This window comes from Anolis carolinensis, unplaced genomic scaffold, assembly GCF_035594765.1.
Source record: "Anolis carolinensis isolate JA03-04 unplaced genomic scaffold, rAnoCar3.1.pri scaffold_29, whole genome shotgun sequence".
NCBI lineage: Eukaryota > Metazoa > Chordata > Lepidosauria > Squamata > Dactyloidae > Anolis > Anolis carolinensis.
In genome coordinates, this window is record NW_026943838.1 from 82,980 (window position 1) to 103,411 (window position 20,432).

General features: G+C 44.6%; 1 protein-coding gene and 2 long non-coding RNA genes across 6 annotated transcripts in view; 2 read left to right on the forward strand and 1 right to left on the reverse strand.

The window, feature by feature from the left end:
- Window positions 1-20,432, reverse strand: part of LOC103281973 (zinc finger protein 239) — a 264,351-nt gene that overhangs the window by 69,758 nt on the left and 174,161 nt on the right. The window lies entirely within an intron of this gene.
- LOC107983709 (zinc finger protein 664-like) overlaps window positions 2,917-20,432 on the forward strand; it is a 70,045-nt gene continuing 52,529 nt past the window's right edge. The window contains exons 1-2 of one of the 2 annotated variants that reach the window (XR_010001533.1): window positions 2,917-4,433; window positions 9,489-9,777. The gene's annotated coding sequence lies outside the window, so the exon portion shown is untranslated. Of the gene's footprint in view, window positions 4,434-9,488; window positions 9,778-20,432 lie in introns of those variants that run through there. The other variant, XM_062966771.1, reaches the window with a different exon arrangement.
- LOC100557852 (gastrula zinc finger protein XlCGF7.1) lies at window positions 14,669-18,351 on the forward strand. The gene is made up of 2 exons (XR_010001534.1): window positions 14,669-16,110; window positions 16,769-18,351. It is a non-coding gene; the product is annotated as a gastrula zinc finger protein XlCGF7.1 (long non-coding RNA).

Sequence of the window (20,432 nt, forward strand, 5' to 3'; positions counted from 1 at the left end):
AAACTAACTTTGTTAGCTTTTAGGAAAGACCTGAAAACATGGCTCTTCCGCTGTGCTTTTGGTGAGTAACTTCTGTTATATATTTCTGTGTTACTCCCCCCCGAACATCTATCCTCTAAACTGCCCCACTCTTATAGGTCCCTGTCCACATTGGAGTACCCCTCTGTCCCTCTCACTCCGGGTTTTATCTTTGTGTTCATGCGGCCTGCTCTTGTTTTACTGTTTCTTGATTTCTTGATGTGATGTCTATTATTATCTATTGTATTACTTTTAATTATGTTATGATATGCTGTTTTATATTTTATTATATTGTATTGCTTTGGGCATGGCCCCATGTTAGCCGCCCCGAGTCCCCGCTGGGGAGATGGTGGCGGGGTATAAATAAAGTTTTATTATTATTATTATTATTATTAAACAGAGGCGTTGAACGCGCCCTGTAATTCGCTCCAGTTAGAAGCCTGGCTGCCGAACGTTGTACTAATTGCAATTTCCGGGCCGTCTTCAAAGGCAGCCCCACGTAGAGCGCATTGCAGTAATCCAGTCTAGAGGTAACTAAGGCATGGACCACCCTGGTCAGATCAGACTTCTCGAGGTACGGTCGCAGCTGGCGCACAAGTTTTAGTTGTGCAAAGGCCCTCCCGGCCACGGCCGACACCTGGGCCTCAAGCGTCAGCCCCGAATCCAGGAGGACCCCCAAGCTGCAATGGACCTGCGCCTTCAGGGGGAGTGCGACCCCGTCCAGCACAGGTGGCCACCCAATACCCCGATCAGACTTACAACTGACCTGGAGGACCTCTGTCTTGTCGGGATTAAGTCTCAGTTTGTTCACCCTCATCCAGGCCAACACAGCGGCCAGGCACTGATCCAGAATCCGAGGGGCTTCCTTGGAATTTGGTGGAAAGGAGTAGTAGAGTTGGGTGTCATCCGCGTAGAGATGGCACCTCACTCCAAAACTCCGGATGACCTCTCCCAGCGGTTACATGTAGATGTTAAAAAGCATGGGGGACAGAATGGAACCTTGCGGGACCCCACAGGTCAAAGGCCAGGGGTCAGAGCAGGTGTCCCCCAGCTTCACCATCTGGGAACGGCCCTCCAGGAAGGACTGGAGCCACTGCAGAGCGGAACCCCCAAGGCCCATCCCGGAGAGACGTCCCAGAAGGAGACCATGGTCGATGGTCTCGAAAGCTGCTGAGATGTCCAAGAGAACCAGCAGGGTCACACTCCCCTGTCCAGCTCCCTGCGGAGGTCACCCACCAAGGCGACCAGAGCCGTCTCCAGGCCTGAAGCCAGACTGTGATTGGATAAGCGAGTGTTGGATAAGTGAGACTCTACTGCAGGGGTCCCCAAACTAAGGCCCGGGGGCCACATGCGGCCCTTCGAAGCCATTTATGCGGCCCCCATGGTGGCGGCTCCCTCCTCCTCCTCCACCGAGGAAGACACTTGCGTCTGGTGCGCGCCTTCCAAAGCTTTGCTTGTTTATAATGGTATTTTAATTATTATTTAATTAATTATTAAGGGGTGCTTTTCTAGTGCTTTTGGTGCACAAAGGCAGAAGGGGATTGGACTAAATGGCCCAAAGGGCCTCTTCCAACCCTCTTTATTATTATTATTATTATTATTATTATTATTGACAGAAGGACACAGCAAATGAGATATATATGCTGGATTTTGTATCACAAAATCACAAGTTGAACACTTCCCAAACAGTTAGGACTGTGCAATTTATTATTATTATGTAATATATTTTATTATGACACAGCAAACAAGATAGATATGCTGGATTTCTTCTTCTTATTATTATTTTTATTAACAACATTGAGGCTGGGTGGCCATCTGTCAGGGGTGCTTTGCTTGTGCTTTTGGTGCACAAAGGCAGAAGGGGGTTGGACTAAATGGCCCAAAGGGTCTCTTCCAACCCTCTTTATTATTATTATTATTATTATTATTATTATTATTATTATTATTATTATTATTATTATTATCATTGAGGCTTTATTTGTTCCCGTTTTTTTTTTACTTCAAAATAAGATATGAGCAGTGTGCATGGGAATTTGTTCATAGTTTTTTTGAAAAAACTATAGTCTGGCCCTCCAACGGTCTGAGGGACCGTGAACTGGCCCTCTGTTTAAAATGTTTGGGGACTTTTTATCCAGCGAGTGTTGGATAAGTGAGACTCTACTGTATATGGCAGTCGTTATAATGAGGGAAGAGGAAACTGCCAGTCCCGTCAGACCTACACTTCAGGTTCTCAAGCGACACTTTAGGAAGCCGGGAAACCTCGCCGAGCGGAGGCGGAGAGAGGAGGCTGCTTCCCCGACACGACCCGTCCACGCAGAGGCGCCTCCCGCTCCTTGGCCTGGCCCCCTCTTCTCCGCTTCAGCAGCCTGCCTGCCATGAGGAGCGGGCCAGGAGAGTCCGGCCCAGAGGCGAGTCGGCCTGGAGACTGATGACGCGGCGAGACGAGGCCCATTCCCATTGGCCGATTCCTGGAGTGACCGTTAACGGCAGAAGGACGGGGGGGGGCGGGGCGGGGGCGTTCCTGCCCGGAGACCGATGACGCCAGAGAGGAAGGCGGATTCTCATTGGCGGACGCTGGGCGTTGAGAGGAAATGAAAGAAGGGGCGTGTCTGTCCGCTTCTGTCGCCGTCTCGGGCCCCGCCCCTCTGTGGGTCTCCTGCCCGCGGCCGCCATGTTTCCTGAGGGCGGAAGTGCAGCGAGAGGCGGGAAGACTCGGGGTGGGCGGGGCCGGGCGGCGCTCTTTCCTGTCAGAAGGAAGGAAGGAAAGAAGGAAGGAGAGAGAGAGAGAGAGAGAGAGAGAGAGAGAGAGGGAGGAGGTGAGTGGGGAGAGGGATGGGGGGCGCCCCCTCTGCCCTCAGGCCTTCCTTCCTCCCTCCCTCCCTTCCTTCCTTCCTTCTTCTCGGCCTTTGGGAGGGAGCGGCCTGTCTGTCTGTCTGTCTGTCTGTCTGTCCAGGGACTCTGCGGCCTGCTCTCTCCTCTGCGCATGCGTCCTCTCTCTCTCTCCCCCCCCCCTCCAGAAGACTGTGACGCGCTCTTGGTGGGGCTGCCCCTGAAGAAGGCTGTTTTCATGTTTGTCTTGTTACGCATTTTCAATGGTATCCTGAGGCTTTCATGCCAAGCTGCTTTGAGTCCCTTTTGGGGAGATCAAGCGGGGTATAAATATCCCAACAAACAACCACGAGCAGTTTTGGTTCTTGGCCAATGGACAGAGCAGTTCAAGCCCAACCTTCACCCTCAGTCTTCCATTCAATGTGGCTTTGTTTTTATAGGCATTCAAGGCGTCAGATGGTGCCCTTGTTGTCAGCCGCCCTCAATGATGTCAATACATCTCTCCCTCAAACGGATATACAGCAGAGTCTCACTTATCCAACAGAAACGGGCCGGCAGAATGTTGGATAAGCGAATATGTTGGATAATAAGGAGGCACTAAGGAAAAGCCTATTAAACATCAAATGAGGTTATGATTTTACAAATGAAGCACCAAAACATCATGTTAGACAACAAATTTGACAGAAAAAGTAGTTCAATACGCAGTAATGCTATGTAGTAATTACTGTATTTACGAATTTAGCACCAAAATATCACGATGTATTGAAAACATTGACGACAAAAATGCGTTGGATAATCCAGAATGTTGGATAATGATGTAAATTTAGAGCAACGGGAAGAGCCAGGGAGGCAGTTCCATCTTGTCTCCTGTGCCAAAGTGACAGTGAAGGAGCAGACCTGATCGTTGGTCTAAAAAATGGAAAAGCAGTTGGATCGGAGTTAATTATCCCGGAGATTCTGACATCGGATCCTGAGTGGTGGACTCTCTTCTTGGTGGCAGTCTTCACCATCATTAACAACACGGGCATCCTACCAAACCACTGGCAATTTGCCATTATAGTTCCAATCTACAGAAAAGGTGACCCTCCCGATCCTTCCAATTACTGGCCAATTAGCCTTCTATCGGTAATTGGAAAGCTTTCTGCAAAATTCCTATTAATAAAGTTGCAGACCAGGCTGGACCAGAACAAAACCATCAGCCCTGAGCAAACGAGTCCGTAAGGATAAATCCGCCTTGGATCACTGCTTCGTACTTTCTCAAATACTCCACGTGTTACTGCATTACTCCCAGTTTTTAATCTCTCTTATCTTGACATCCATTGCTTAAACTACTAAAAAGAATCCCCCCAAAAGTTGATCTGTCTTCTATATTATTGTCCATTATTTTTAAATCTAGTAGTCCTGCCTTTCTTCTTCGGTCATCTTCTTGTATTTGATCTTGGTTCAATTGCTTGTCTTTTCTTTTCAGTATTTATACCCCGCCCTTCTCGCCCCGAAGGGGACTCAGAGCGGCTTACAGAACACGCATACGGCAAACATTCAGTGCCTGATTCTACAATTAACAAGGACAGACAACGCAGACACAGGTAAAAACAACTTTTCCCATCTTATTTTCGGCATCTTGGAAGCTGTGCTCAACACTGGACATGGGGGGAGGGGGGGCTGTCACTTCATCTTCCATGTTGAGGAGCTTCTTCCCGATCAGTGTCCTTAAGGGCATCTTTATTACCTCCCCACTGAAAGCAGTACCTATTTATCTACTCACATTTCTGCTTTCGACCTGCTTGGTGGGCAGGTGAGCTGTGGCTATTTAAAATTGAAATAGACTGAACACATTCCAATTCCAATTAACAAGTTAAAAGATGACACGATGTAACAAGTGACACAAGGTAAATGACAATATAACAAAATTTGAAAAATGTTCTGCTCCTGGTTTGAAAGTATTGTTTCCTGTTTTATTGTGCATTCCTTACTTGGAAAGGAGTTGCTCTACTCCGGAAACTTGGTTTTGTGGCTGCCACAAAGGAGTGAGAATTGAATTGGTTGAGACCTGGTGATGAGGAATTTATTGAAAAACCAGAGCAAAATGTGCTACAGCAGGATGTCCCTCCCGCAGAAACCAAGTTTTTGGGTTTGAGAAACTTTTCTCATGTTTTTGTGATGGAATCCATTAGGAAATGGCATTTCTTAAGTTCTTCTTGATTGTTCCTGGCAACTTGCTCCTTTTTAAAGAAAACGGTGGTTTCGTTGTATTTATTACCAAATGAATTTTAGAAGATTATTAGTCAAATCTGTTTGTTAGTAAGTTAGTGTTATACGTACACGAATTAATAGATACCATTATCCTTCACCCCCCTTTCCCGCTACACAGCCTTTCTATGAACTAATGTCTCTTACATGAGGGGTTTGTCCATATTATTTAAAACAGATATAAAACAATCATCTGGTAAAGCACCACATTTTAAAATCTCATTCTTCTTGATCTCTTGTTCAGCCCATTTTGTCTTTTTTTATCTTCCGATCAGCGTTTTTAGTTCCAACTACTCATAGTTTTTTGGACTTCTCCTTTCTTTAATATCTGCTTTCACTACGTCCTGTTTTCACCATTCAAGAATATAATCTCGCTCATTCTTGTTTAAAGGCATTGTGGTCTCTTTCTTGGCCTTTGTTTCCTGTGCAGCATTCAGCATTTGCTTCAGAGGTCTGAACAACCTGTGTCTCCTTGTATACTCCAACTCTTTTTGAAGAGATTTGGTTTGGCCTCTTCTTCTGGCCCCAGATCTCTTCTGTGGTATCTCCCAATTTAATTGGAGGCTTCTCTTGTTCCACCTATAATAATAATAATAATAAACAACTTTATTTTTATATCCCGCCCCATCTCCCCGAAGGGACTCGGGGTGGCTCACAACAGGAACAAGCCCGAAACAACAACACAACATATTTGACAGAAACTTAAAACATTCCAACGATACACAAAATAAAATATGGACAATACATTAAAATCCAAGCAGATAAAATCAGAGTAATTAAAAGCAAACCAGTGGGGACAGGTTTCATAAAATGGTGTATCATGGAAATAAGTAACTGCGATAAAGTGCCATACGCTTTTAAAACATAAAGAAGTATTCTAATAACAGCTCTATTGGGCGTATTTATTCAAATGCGCTCCGGAACAACCATGTTTTCAATTCCCGGCGGAAAATGGGCAGGGAAGGAGCTAACCTGATTTCCTTAGGGAGAGAGTTCCAGAGCCGGGGGGCCACTGCCAAGAAGGCCCTCTCTCTCCCTCGTCCCCACCAGCCGCATTTGAGACAAAGGCAGGAGCGAGAGGAGAGCCTCCCCGGATGACCTTAGTTGACCGTTCTCTGTAACTAGCTCCTGTGATTAATCTGGCTGCTTATCTCTGAATCAACTGAAGTTTCCGAACCGTCTTCAAGGGCAGCCCCACGTAGAGTGCATTGCAGTAATCCAACCTGGAGGTGACTAAGGCGTGGACCACCATGGCCAAGTCAGACTTCACGAGGTACGGTCGCAGCTGGCGCACAAGCTTTAACTGTGTGAAGGCCCTCCCGGCCACCGCTGACACCTGAGCATCAAGTGTCAGCGCTGAGTCCAGGAGGACCGCCAAGCTGCGGACCTGCGTCTTAAGGGGGAGTGCGACCCCGTCGAGCGCAGGTCGCACCCTATGCCCCGATGGGCCGCACGATTGACCTGGAGGACCTCTGTCTTGTCAGGATTAAGTTTCAGCTTATTCACCCTCATCCAGTCCATCACAGCCGCCAGGCATCAGTCAAGGATCTGAGGGGCTTCCTTGGATTTTGGTGGAAAGGAATAGTAGAGTTGAGTGTCATCTGTATAGGGATGGCACCCAACTCCAAAACTCTGGATGACCTCTCCCAGCGGTTTCATGTAGATGTTAAAAAAGTATGGGAGACAGAATAGAACCTTGCGGGACCCCACAGGTCAAAGGCCAGGGGTCCGAGCAGGAGTCTCCCAGCTTCACCAACTGGGAACGGCCCTCCAGGAAGGAGCGGAGCCATTGCAAAGCAACGCCCCCAATACCCATTCCGGAGAGCCGTCCCAGAAGGATACCATGGTCGATGGTATCGAAAGCCGCTGAGATGTCCAAGAGAACCAGCAGGGTCACACTCCACCTGTCAAGTTCTCTGCGGAGGTCATCCACCAAGGCGACCAAAGCCGTCTCCGTACCATGACTGGGTCTGAACCCAGACTGTAATGGATCCAGATAATCGGTCTCTGTCAGGAACCCCTGGAGCTGCGAGGCGACCACCTGCTCCAGAACCTTGCCCAAAAAGGGAAGGTTCGAAATTGGCCGGTAGTTGTTAAGAAATTTGGTCTTCGGACCGAAGTAATCTCTGGGGTTGGTAGGGGGATAAGCGGGCCCTCAGGTACGCCAGCCCCAAACCATGTAAGGCCTTAAAGGTTAGTACCAGTATCTTGAAAGTAATCCGGTACTCAATTGGTAGCCAGTGCAGCTGTTGTAGAATTGGGGTGATACGCCACCTCGCTGGCACCCTGGCAAGAAGACGAGCCGCCGCGTTTTGCACCAGCTTCAGTTTCCGGATCACTGACAGAGGAAGGCCAATGTAGAGGGCTTTACAGTAGCCGAGCCTCAAGATGACCGTCGCCTGGATCACCGTCGCCAGGTCGTTCCTAGAAAGTTAGGGAGCCAGTCGCCTAGCCTGACGTAGATGGAAAAACGCAGATCTGCTCACAGCAGAGACCTGGGCCTCCATTGTGAGCAGAGGGTCCAATAAGACACAAAGACTTTTTACAGAAGATGACGGACGTAGTGTCTCGCCATCCAGGGTAGGCAGCTGCATCTCCCCCCCACCCGGACGGCCCAGCCAAAGGATCTCTGTCTTCGCTGGATTCACCCTCAACCTGCTGGCACGCAACCATCCAGAAACGGCCTCAAGGCACTGATGGAAACTATCGGGTACGGAATCCGGCCGGCCCTCCATCCTCAGAATGTGTGTCATCAGCGTACTGGTGGCACTCGAGCCCAAAGCTCCGCACCAGTCGGGCAAGCGGTCGCATATAGATGTTAAATAATAGAGGAGAGAGAATAGCCCCCTGTGGGACCCCACAAGTTAGCGGAGACCTCTCGGAAACCAGGTCGTGGGTCAATAGATTGTGATCGACTGTATCAAATGCTGCTGTGAGATCCAATAACACAAGCAGCGCTGATCCGCCTTGATCCCTTTGGCAGCGAAGCTGATCTGTGATGGCAACTAGCACAGTCTCCGTCCCATGCCCCCTACGGAAGCCGGACTGAAAGGGATCAAGTCCGGCTGTGTGATTGAGAAACTGCTGCAACTGTTCCGCTGCTGCCCTCTCAACCACCTTGCCCAGAAACGGAAGATTCGAGACTGGGCGGTAGCTAGGGGGAACCGAACGATCCAAGTCTGGTTTCTTCAGCAGCGGAGATACCATCGCCTCTTTTGAACCCTCTGGAAAAACTCCTTGCTCAAGGGAGCTATTTATTATATTCAACAGAGGTTCACGTAATCCCTCCAGGCAAGATCTTACTAGCCAGGAGGGACACGGATCGAGGGAGCAGGTGGTCGGCCTAGTTGCAGTCATCTGGTGGCACAAGCTATACCTGGTACTACCCAGATGACAGTCAGAAGCATCATCTTTAGCACATAATTTTAGTTCGAGCCACAACATTGTCTCCTGTGCAAAAGCAAACTTTTGCCTTTATTTTTCCTTCATTTACAATGTAATGTCTTCCTGTCCTTGTTGCCTTTCTATGAATCCGCTGCAGTTTGCCAATGTCCTTTCTAAAATGGACTGAACTGAGCAGAACTGGGCAGGAATCATGTCTCCCACCCAAGGGTGCTGTTGGAGTGCAGAAGGATCTGGAGGGCAGCAGGATGCCCACTCACCCTGGGGGTCTATCCATCTGTCTCCTCTATACCGCCTTCTCTCATGTACTGCTGCTAGGCTGAGTGCCTTCCACCCTGTGCTTCTGCATCGCTATCTCTGTTTTTGTGGCATCAGTGTAGAAGTTTGCATTTTCCTTGGTTTTTCTCTTTGCCTTGGTTCTGCCTGAAGTTACATACCTTTGTGGTATAGGTTTTGTAAGAATGCAGTATGTCAAGGAACTTTGTGGCCTAATGTGCTCTCAGTGTCTCCAGGCGCCTTGCTTTAGAAACGTGGGGCAGGGATCACGCTGCAGGGAAAGAGAGGATCAGGAAAATATCTCTCCCCCAAGTTGGAGGAAGTATTTTTCTCCCAAGACTGATCACTTGGGATAGTCTGTCCATACAGATGGCCACTCAGGTTTTGAGTGGAGATGTGAAGAAGCGGGATCTAGGTAGGAAATGCTTTGCATCGTTAGCCCCTTCCCGTGTTGACCATATTATTAGAGGCCTTCCTTTACCAAGGTTGGATTAGACACAGGATCTTAGGCCGCTATCCCCTTTGCAGGGATTGTTCTTTGTTGGGCAAGTGTTAAAGTGCTTCTCAGCAGGCAACGGGCTCTTACCAGTTGGGCCAGTCTTTCTCCCCTCTTCCCCTGTGATTGCTACAGCAGTAGGCTATTGTTCTTCATGTTCAATGAGATCTTTCTGTACTCTGCTCCTGATAAGATTTTCTTCTTATTCATCTCGCAGGTAACCTCTAAACGAACCTTATGAAGAAAACATTGCCCTTTGTCTTACGTCTGAAATGAAAGTACGCAGGATTAACAAGAACAAGAAATGAATTGGAGAAATTATATTTCAAGCTACATACCTTTGAATGTAAGGAAAGGAAGGATTCTGCTGTAAAAAGAGGGGTTGGTAAAGAGAAAATAAGGCTACAGCAATACAGAGACTGGGAAGAGGAAATGTCCTATTCAGGAGTCCATATCTGTGAACTTCAGGCATAATATTAGAATAATAAATGTTAAAAAATGGAAAATTCATTGTCAAAATCACACAGGGGAGAAGCGACATAATTGTGGCTTTATTTTGATTATATGGTACCCTAGTAGACTGAATGATCACTACTAGAGTCCTTTTCAGCTGAATCGCTCAATAAAGACTCCTTGGCGGATTTTCCTTCAACTTTGGCGGACCTTCTTCATTTCGGCTTCAGGTTGTATTGCGGCTCATATTTTCCTATTGGCTCCGCCAAGGTCCGTTCTCTCAGGACCGGATCGGCTCTCTCCTTAAGGGCCCGATCCCCTAAAACGCGGTCGACAACATCGGTAGTGGAAAGGATGGGAAGAGAAGAGAAAAAGGAAGGAAGGGCAAGAGAAAAGAAGACAAAGGAAGAGAAGGAAGGAAGGGCAAGAGAAAAGAAGGCAAAGGAAAATATGGGAAGAGAAGAGAAAAAGGAAGGAAGGACAAGAGAAAAGAAGGGAAGAGAAGGGAAGGAAGGAAGGACAAGAGAAAAGAAGACAAAGGAATATATGGGAAGAGAAGAGAAAAAGGAAGGAAGGACAAGAGAAAAGAAGACAAGGGAAGGGAAGGGAAGGGGAAGAGAAAATAAGGCAAAGGAATATATGGGAGGAGAAGAGAAAAAGGAAGGAAGGGCAAGAGAAAAGAAGACAAAGGAAGAGAAGGGAAGGAAGGGGAAGAGAAAATAAGGCAAAGGAAAATATGGGAAGAGAAGAGAATAAGGAAGGAAGGGCAAGAGAAAAGAAGACAAAGGAAGAGAAGGGAAGGGAGGAAGGGGAAGAGAAAATGAGGCAAATGAAAATTTGGGAAGAGAAGAGAGAAAGGAAGGAAGGACAAGAGAAAAGAAGACAAAGGAAGGGAAGGAAGGGGAAGAGAAAATAAGGCAAAGGAAAATATGGGAAGAGAAGAGAATAAGGAAGGAAGGGCAAGAGAAAAGAAGACAAAGGAAGGGAAGGGAAGGAAGGAAGGGGAAGAGAAAATGAGGCAAAGGAAAATTTGGGAAGAGAAGAGAGAAAGGAAGGAAGGACAAGAGAAAAGAAGACAAAGGAAGGGAAGGAAGGGGAAGAGAAAATAAGGCAAAGGAAAATATGGGAAGAGAAGAGAATAAGGAAGGAAGGGCAAGAGAAAAGAAGACAAAGGAAGGGAAGGGAAGGAAGGAAGGGGAAGAGAAAATGAGGCAAAGGAAAATTTGGGAAGAGAAGAGAGAAAGGAAGGAAGGACAAGAGAAAAGAAGACAAAGGAAGGGAAGGAAGGGGAAGAGAAAATAAGGCAAAGGAAAATATGGGAAGAGAAGAGAGAAAGGAAGGAAGGACAAGAGAAAAGAAGACAAAGGAAGGGAAGGAAGGAAGGAAGGGGAAGAGAAAATAAGGCAAAGGAAAATATGGGAAGAGAAGAGAAAAAGGAAGGAAGGACAAGAGAAAAGAAGACAAAGGAAGGGAAGGAAGGAAGGGGAAGAGAAAATAAGGCAAAGGAAAATATGGGAAGAGAAGAGAATAAGGAAGGAAGGGCAAGAGAAAAGAAGACAAAGGAAGGGAAGGGAAGGAAGGAAGGGGAAGAGAAAATGAGGCAAATGAAAATATGGGAAGAGAAGAGAAAAAGGGAGGAAGGACAAGACAAAAGAAGACAAAGGAAGGGAAGGAAGGAAGGAAGGGCAAGAGAAAAGAAGACAAAAGGAAGGGAAGGGAAGGAAGGAAGGGGAAGAGAAAATAAGGCAAAGGAAAATATGGGAAGAGAAGAGAATAAGGAAGGAAGGGCAAGAGAAAAGAAGACAAAGGAAGGGAAGGAAGGAAGGGGAAGAGAAAATAAGGCAAATGAAAATATGGGAAGAGAAGAGAAAAAGGAAGGAAGGACAAGACAAAAGAAGAAAAAGGAAGGGAAGGAAGGAAGGAAGGGCAAGAGAAAAGAAGACAAAGGAAGGGAAGGAAGGAAGGAAGGGGAAGAGAAAATAAGGCAAAGGAAAATATGGGAAGAGAAGAGAAAAAGGTAGGAAGGACAAGACAAAAGAAGACAAAGGAAGGGAAGGGAAGGAAGGAAGGGGAAGAGAAAATGAGGCAAATGAAAATATGGGAAGAGAAGAGAAAAAGGAAGGAAGGACAAGACAAAAGAAGACAAAGGAAGGGAAGGAAGGAAGGAAGGGCAAGAGAAAAGAAGACAAAGGAAGGGAAGGAAGGAAGGAAGGGGAAGAGAAAATAAGGCAAAGGAAAATATGGGAAGAGAAGAGAAAAAGGTAGGAAGGACAAGACAAAAGAAGACAAAGGAAGGGAAGGAAGGAAGGGGGAGAGAAAATAAGGCAAAGGAAAATATGGGAAGAGAAGAGAATAAGGAAGGAAGGGCAAGAGAAAAGAAGACAAAGGAAGGGGAGGGAAGGAAGGAAGGGGAAGAGAAAATAAGGCAAAGGAAAATATGGGAAGAGAAGAGAAAAAGGAAGGAAGGACAAGACAAAAGAAGACAAAGGAAGGGAAGGAAGGAAGGGCAAGAGAAAAGAAGGCAAAGGAAAATATGGGAAGAGAAGAGAAAAAGGAAGGAAGGACAAGAGAAAAGAAGGGAAGAGAAGGGAAGGAAGGAAGGGGAAGAGAAAATAAGGCAAAGGAAAATATGGGAAGAGAAGAGAATAAGGAAGGAAGGGCAAGAGAAAAGAAGACAAAGGAAGAGAAGGGAAGGGAGGAAGGGGAAGAGAAAATGAGGCAAATGAAAATTTGGGAAGAGAAGAGAGAAAGGAAGGAAGGACAAGAGAAAAGAAGACAAAGGAAGGGAAGGAAGGGGAAGAGAAAATAAGGCAAAGGAAAATATGGGAAGAGAAGAGAATAAGGAAGGAAGGGCAAGAGAAAAGAAGACAAAGGAAGGGAAGGGAAGGAAGGAAGGGGAAGAGAAAATGAGGCAAAGGAAAATTTGGGAAGAGAAGAGAGAAAGGAAGGAAGGACAAGAGAAAAGAAGACAAAGGAAGGGAAGGAAGGGGAAGAGAAAATAAGGCAAAGGAAAATATGGGAAGAGAAGAGAATAAGGAAGGAAGGGCAAGAGAAAAGAAGACAAAGGAAGGGAAGGGAAGGAAGGAAGGGGAAGAGAAAATGAGGCAAAGGAAAATTTGGGAAGAGAAGAGAGAAAGGAAGGAAGGACAAGAGAAAAGAAGACAAAGGAAGGGAAGGAAGGGGAAGAGAAAATAAGGCAAAGGAAAATATGGGAAGAGAAGAGAGAAAGGAAGGAAGGACAAGAGAAAAGAAGACAAAGGAAGGGAAGGAAGGAAGGAAGGGGAAGAGAAAATAAGGCAAAGGAAAATATGGGAAGAGAAGAGAAAAAGGAAGGAAGGACAAGAGAAAAGAAGACAAAGGAAGGGAAGGAAGGAAGGGGAAGAGAAAATAAGGCAAAGGAAAATATGGGAAGAGAAGAGAATAAGGAAGGAAGGGCAAGAGAAAAGAAGACAAAGGAAGGGAAGGGAAGGAAGGAAGGGGAAGAGAAAATGAGGCAAATGAAAATATGGGAAGAGAAGAGAAAAAGGGAGGAAGGACAAGACAAAAGAAGACAAAGGAAGGGAAGGAAGGAAGGAAGGGCAAGAGAAAAGAAGACAAAAGGAAGGGAAGGGAAGGAAGGAAGGGGAAGAGAAAATAAGGCAAAGGAAAATATGGGAAGAGAAGAGAATAAGGAAGGAAGGGCAAGAGAAAAGAAGACAAAGGAAGGGAAGGAAGGAAGGGGAAGAGAAAATAAGGCAAATGAAAATATGGGAAGAGAAGAGAAAAAGGAAGGAAGGACAAGACAAAAGAAGAAAAAGGAAGGGAAGGAAGGAAGGAAGGGCAAGAGAAAAGAAGACAAAGGAAGGGAAGGAAGGAAGGAAGGGGAAGAGAAAATAAGGCAAAGGAAAATATGGGAAGAGAAGAGAAAAAGGTAGGAAGGACAAGACAAAAGAAGACAAAGGAAGGGAAGGGAAGGAAGGAAGGGGAAGAGAAAATGAGGCAAATGAAAATATGGGAAGAGAAGAGAAAAAGGAAGGAAGGACAAGACAAAAGAAGACAAAGGAAGGGAAGGAAGGAAGGAAGGGCAAGAGAAAAGAAGACAAAGGAAGGGAAGGAAGGAAGGAAGGGGAAGAGAAAATAAGGCAAAGGAAAATATGGGAAGAGAAGAGAAAAAGGTAGGAAGGACAAGACAAAAGAAGACAAAGGAAGGGAAGGAAGGAAGGGGGAGAGAAAATAAGGCAAAGGAAAATATGGGAAGAGAAGAGAATAAGGAAGGAAGGGCAAGAGAAAAGAAGACAAAGGAAGGGGAGGGAAGGAAGGAAGGGGAAGAGAAAATAAGGCAAAGGAAAATATGGGAAGAGAAGAGAAAAAGGAAGGAAGGACAAGACAAAAGAAGACAAAGGAAGGGAAGGAAGGAAGGGCAAGAGAAAATAAGGCAAAGGAAAATATGGGAAGAGAAGAGAAAAAGGAAGGAAGGACAAGAGAAAAGAAGGGAAGAGAAGGGAAGGAAGGAAGGGGAAGAGAAAATAAGGCAAAGGAAAATATGGGAAGAGAAGAGAATAAGGAAGGAAGGGCAAGAGAAAAGAAGACAAAGGAAGGGGAGGGAAGGAAGGAAGGGGAAGAGAAAATAAGGCAAAGGAAAATATGGGAAGAGAAGAGAAAAAGGAAGGAAGGACAAGACAAAAGAAGACAAAGGAAGGGAAGGAAGGAAGGGCAAGAGAAAAGAAGGCAAAGGAAAATATGGGAAGAGAAGAGAAAAAGGTAGGAAGGACAAGACAAAAGAAGACAAAGGAAGGGAAGGAAGGAAGGGCAAGAGAAAAGAAGGCAAAGGAAAATATGGGAAGAGAAGAGAAAAAGGAAGGAAGGACAAGAGAAAAGAAGGGAAGAGAAGGGAAGGAAGGAAGGGGAAGAGAAAATAAGGCAAAGGAAAATATGGGAAGAGAAGAGAATAAGGAAGGAAGGTAACCTCTAAACGAACCTTATGAAGAAAACATTGCCCTTTGTCTTACGTCTGAAATGAAAGTACGCAGGATTAACAAGAACAAGAAATGAATTGGAGAAATTATATTTCAAGCTACATACCTTTGAATGTAAGGAAAGGAAGGATTCTGCTGTAAAAAGAGGGGTTGGTAAAGAGAAAATAAGGCTACAGCAATACAGAGACTGGGAAGAGGAAATGTCCTATTCAGGAGTCCATATCTGTGAACTTCAGGCATAATATTAGAATAATAAATGTTAAAAAATGGAAAATTCATTGTCAAAATCACACACAGGGGAGAAACGACATAATTGTAAGGACTGTGGGAAATGTTTCATTGAGAGAAGTTCTCTTGCTAAACATCAACGAACTCACACAGGAGAGAAGCCATATAAATGTGTGGAATGTGGAAAGAGCTTCAGTCAGAGTGGACATCTACACACCCATCAGAGGACCCACACAAGGGAGAAGCCACATACATGCATGGAATGTGGAAAGAGCTTCAGTCGGAGTGACTATCTACGTTCCCATCAAAGGACGCACACAGGAGAGAAGCCACATACATGCAGGGAATGTGGAAAGAGATTCAGTGAGAGTGGACATCTGCGTATCCATCAAAGGATGCACACAGGAGAGAGGCCACATACATGCATGGAATGTGGAAAGAGCTTCAGTGAGAGTGGAAATCTACGCACCCATCAAAGGACTCACACAGGGGAGAGGCCACATACATGCATGGAATGTGGAAACAGCTTCAGTCAGAGTGGACATCTGCGTATCCATCAAAAGAGTCACACAGGGGAGAAGCCACATAAATGCATGGAATGTGGAAAGAACTTCAGTAACAGTTCGAATCTTCGTACCCATCAAAAGATTCACACAGGAGAGAAGCCACATAAATAGGACAAGTGCAAAGAAGCCAGAATGGTTGTCCAAAGAACTTCTAACGACTATGACTCAAAAGAGACATGAACAGGAAGTGGAAGGGGAAGAAATCACAAAATCATATAACCATAGAGTTGGAAGAGACCTCATGGGACATCTAGTCCAACCCCCTGCCAAGAAGCAGGAAATTCCATTCAAAGCACCCCGGACAGATGGCCATCCAGCCTCTGCTTAAAAGCCTCCAAAGAAGGTTCCACAGCTGAACTGCTCTCACAGTGAGGAAGTTCTTCCTTATGTTCAGGTGGAATCCCCTTTCCTGTAGTTTGAAGCCATTATTCTGCATCCTAGTTTGCAGAGCAGCAGACAACAAGCTTTCTCCCTCCTCCTTATGGGATTTTGGCCTGCATAAATAGGGGCAGAGTGTCTAGATCCAGGGAAGTCATGGCACCCCTCTATTCTGCCTTGGTCAGACCACTTTACCTGGAATCACACTGTGTCTAATTCTGGGCACTGCAATTGAAAGGAGACGTTGAAAAGCTGGAAGGTGTCCAGAGGAGGGTGACTAAAATGATCAAGGGTCTGGAGAACAAGCCCTATGGGGAGCGGCTTAAAGAGCTGGGCATGTTTAGCCTGCAGAAGAGTAGGCTGAGAGAAGAATGAATAAATGCATGTACAAGTATATATGAAAATATCAATCTGGGTTTGTAAAAGGAAGACAAATGTCACGTTTGATAGGAAGAGTATGAAACAAAATGTGTGTGTCTCAAGAGAGGAAGTTAAAAGTGGGGATACTAGCATTAGATATATTTAATGCTTTGATTGTGTAGCATGGCAGATAATAAGTGAGATTATGAATTAATTTGGAATGGGAAGTAGAATAAAAGGATGATTAGAACCATTTTATTTGCTATGGTGATAGAATTATGTGCAAACGCCATCCAAAAAGGTAAGAATGTAGAAGGTGTAGGAATAAAGGAAAAGCAGAAGGTGAGCTTATTTGCTGATGACACATTGTTATTGATTAAATATCTGGGTAGGTCAAATGAATAGGAGAGAGGATCATTGAAAGATATTTGGGAAAACAGTGGGTTTATATTATACAAAGAAAGAAGAAAAAGACTTTATAGAACAGAGCCATACGGGAATTAGAATCAAGAACATATTAATATACCTGGGTGTAAGTATAACAAAGGACTTAAAAGAAATAGAAGAGGCAAATGTAGTAGCATTGAGGAAAATAGTTCAAAAAAATTAATACACATCTATCTTGGTTTGGAAAGACAGCAATACTAAAAATGAAAATGCTTCTGAGGATAAACTTTATACTTACATATACCTTATATTTATAATGCCATTTCAGATTACAGAAGAAGAGTTGAATACATTATTTCTTTGCAACATTTCTACCCCACCTTTCTCCACCCCAAAGGAGACTCATTTGGACAAATGATAAATACTGTAATGGCAGTCAAAGAAATTGACGAAACAAGTTACAGAACAGATCTCAAAAAGAAGAAGGATTAGCGCTTCCTCATATGAAAAAATATTATAAAGCAAACAGACTGAGATTGGTTATACAAGGAATGATGAAAAGGAGGATGTAGAATAGTTAATAATGGATTCAGGAAAAGTGGAAGAAAAAATTCAGAATAGGTTTTAAAATAGTTTATGAGAAAAAAAATAAGGTAAACTGGGAACCCAATGTTGAGTAATGCATTAGAAATATGGAACAAATACAGGAGAAAGTTAATAACAGATGGCTCCATAATAACCCCAATTATAATGGAAAAGACATTTCCAAAAAATAAAATATATATATGATGGATAAAAAAATTAAGGGGAAAAACTTAGATAAAATAGGGGATTGGCCAAAGGTTGGAATGAAGAAAGAAAAGATTAGGAACATAAAAATTTGAAAGGAATATCCAGTAAAATTTCTAAAATATTAATCGAAAAAAACAAAGCAAAAGTAAAGAATAACACCTTCAAGAAGATTTGGAAAGAAGATATAGGAATGAAAATCAATGAAACAGAGGGGTTACAATTATGGGGACAAAGACACTTGAAAAATATATCCATATGTGTTAAAGAAAATTATTATTTAGTTGATATGGAAATGGTACCTCACACCCATAAGAATAGGAAATATAAATAAAAACTACTCAAACAATTGCTGGAGAGGATGCCAAGAATCGGGAACATACATACATATGTGGTGGCAGTGTCAATATGTAAATAATTTCTGGGGAAAAGTATTAAGAGAGATAGAAGATACAATGAACATTCAAATAGAAAGAAGTCTTAGCATGGCTTTATTCTCATTATATAATAATAAACAGTTGGAAAAAGAGGACAAAGATGCGATAACAAACGCATTAACAATTGCAAGACAGCTTATAGCAAGGAATTGGAAAAGGGAAATAAATATAGAGATAGAAGAATGGTATAAGGAAGTATGGAAACTGGGAAGAAATGATAGGTTGACGTGGAGAGGGATTTAGAAACAAAGTGGTTGTGATGATGTCTGGAGAAAATGTATTGGAAGAGGATTCACAAAGAAAGAGGGAATTACCTCCTCAAGAGGGAATGAAAAGGAATTTTGGACAGATGATAAATAAAAAAAGTGACTTGGGGGAGGGTAAGAAATCTGTATAAGCGTGAAAATAACAGTAGATGCCAAATGTTAATGTATTGTAGATTGTACTGAATATAATGTGGCTGCTGTAAAAGGATGTACGAATTTTTTTTAAAATAAATAAATAAATGTATTTGTAATTTGTATAAATATGCATTTGTTTTTCTTTCTTGTCTTTGAATATAAATTATTTTTAAAAACAGATTATGATGTAGCAGCTATAAAAGCCAATGTGATTCCAGGCTGTCCCGATAGGAGGATTCTGTCTATATCCAAGGAAGTCACGGCCTCCTTTCTTCCGCTTTGGTCAGACTCACCTGGAATGACCCTGTCTCCAGGTCTCGGTCCCACAATTCAAGACGGATATTGACAGGTCAGAATATCTCCAGAGACGGGATGTAGAGAAGGGCGGAGAGAGACAGCTGGGTATGTTTCACTTGGAGGAAAGAAGGAAGGGCTTCTCCCTCGGCAGGAAGGAAATGTTGGATCCCAAAAGGGTTGGCCGTGGTCAGGATGAGAGGTGGACGGAGAGGAAAGGCATGTCCATGAGACCCCGTGTTGCTACTCCTGGAATGGACTCCTAGGACCCTAGAGCCGGAAGAGACCCCCAAGGGCCACCCCGTCCTGCCCCTGCCATGCAGGAAGGCACAATCAAAGCACTCCCGATAGATAGCCTCTGCAGAGAAGCCTCCAGAGAAGGACACTCCACCACACTCTGAGGCAGCCTAGGCCACTCTCCAACAGCCCTTACTCGTTCTTATTGTGTATCTTTGTATATTAACAGAAGACCTGTAAATAGTTATAAGTAGTGAATAAATCAAGAATAAAACCTCCAAGGACTTTGGATGAAAGTCAGAACTCAAGGGTGTTTATTCAAAGAGACGAACTAGTTTACAAGGCCAGAGGCTGTGAAACTGTGACCAGGACTCTGCAGTGTTTTGGGGGTTGGAATCCACTCCTTGCCTATGAGACAGTCTGTCCCATTGTATAGCTGGAGGAGGCCGTGAGAGGACTGAATTCACCTGCCTGTCTAGCAGGGGTCTTGTGTGTGTGTTTTCCTCTGCTTCTCCTTTCCTTCCATCACTCATTAACACTGACTAGTTGTGCAGGCCTCACCTACACAACAGAAAGCATTTCCTGAAGGTAAGAGCTGTTCAGTAGTGGAGTATGCTCCTATCGGGAGTCCATAAGAGTCTCCTTTGGAGGTTTTTAAGCTGAGATGGTATGACCATCTGTTGGGGGTGCTTTGGTGGTTTATTCCTGCGTGGTCTGAAGATGATTAGCCCCTCAGCACACAACCCAAACTGACTGGGAGGAGGAGGAGGAGATGTGTGTTCTTTCGCCATGAAACCATTGATCCCGTGGGTCGTGGAGTCCAGCCCCATTCTGCTCCAAGCAGCATCACCAACCAGACCATCCTCCGCAGGTCGCTCTCCAGCCCCTTTTTGGGGTCATCCAGAGAGAGGACCCCCCCCCCATCTCTCTAGGCCCTTGCCTTCTTACCCAAATCAGAGATTCACAGAATAGTATATTTGGAAGAGACCACGAGGGCCATCTAGTCCAACCCCCTTCTGCCAGGCAGGAAAAGCAGAATCCCTTCCAGAATCCCCGCAGGGTTCAATACTGTCTCCCACGCTGTGTAACATCTACATGAAGCCGTTGGGAGAGATCATCTGAAGTTTTGGAGTTCAATGTCATCTGTACGCAGAGGTCTTCCTTGTCAGTCGCAAGGCCAAACAGGGCACAGGGTCACAGCCTGTGTTGGATGGGTTACCTGTCCAAACGTCTCTCCCCTTATGAACCATCTCGGAGTCTAAGACCGTCTGGAGAGGCCCTGCTCTCAATCCCGCCCTCTTCGCTGGCATGATTGGCAGGGATGAGAGACAGGGCCTTCCTTCTCGGTGTGATCGAGATGACCACCCCCCCCCCCCAGGACTTTGTAAAAGATAGTTCAAAAGTCAAGACTTTATGTTCTATATTCCATATATTTATAGTAGAAGGTGATTGAGACTTTTTACTGGAGTTTACTGTGGATTATCCCTGCACTCTGAGGCAAGAGATAACAACTTCATGAATTGTAAAATCATGCTGCTAAAACTCCACTTTTATGAATTTCCATATTGGGTTCCCCAGAAGTTATGAACTTCGTATTTATCAAATGTTTTTCAATTGTTTATATCATTCATGATTCCCCCTTATGCAATGTAACTCACTTTTATGAATTCTCCCTT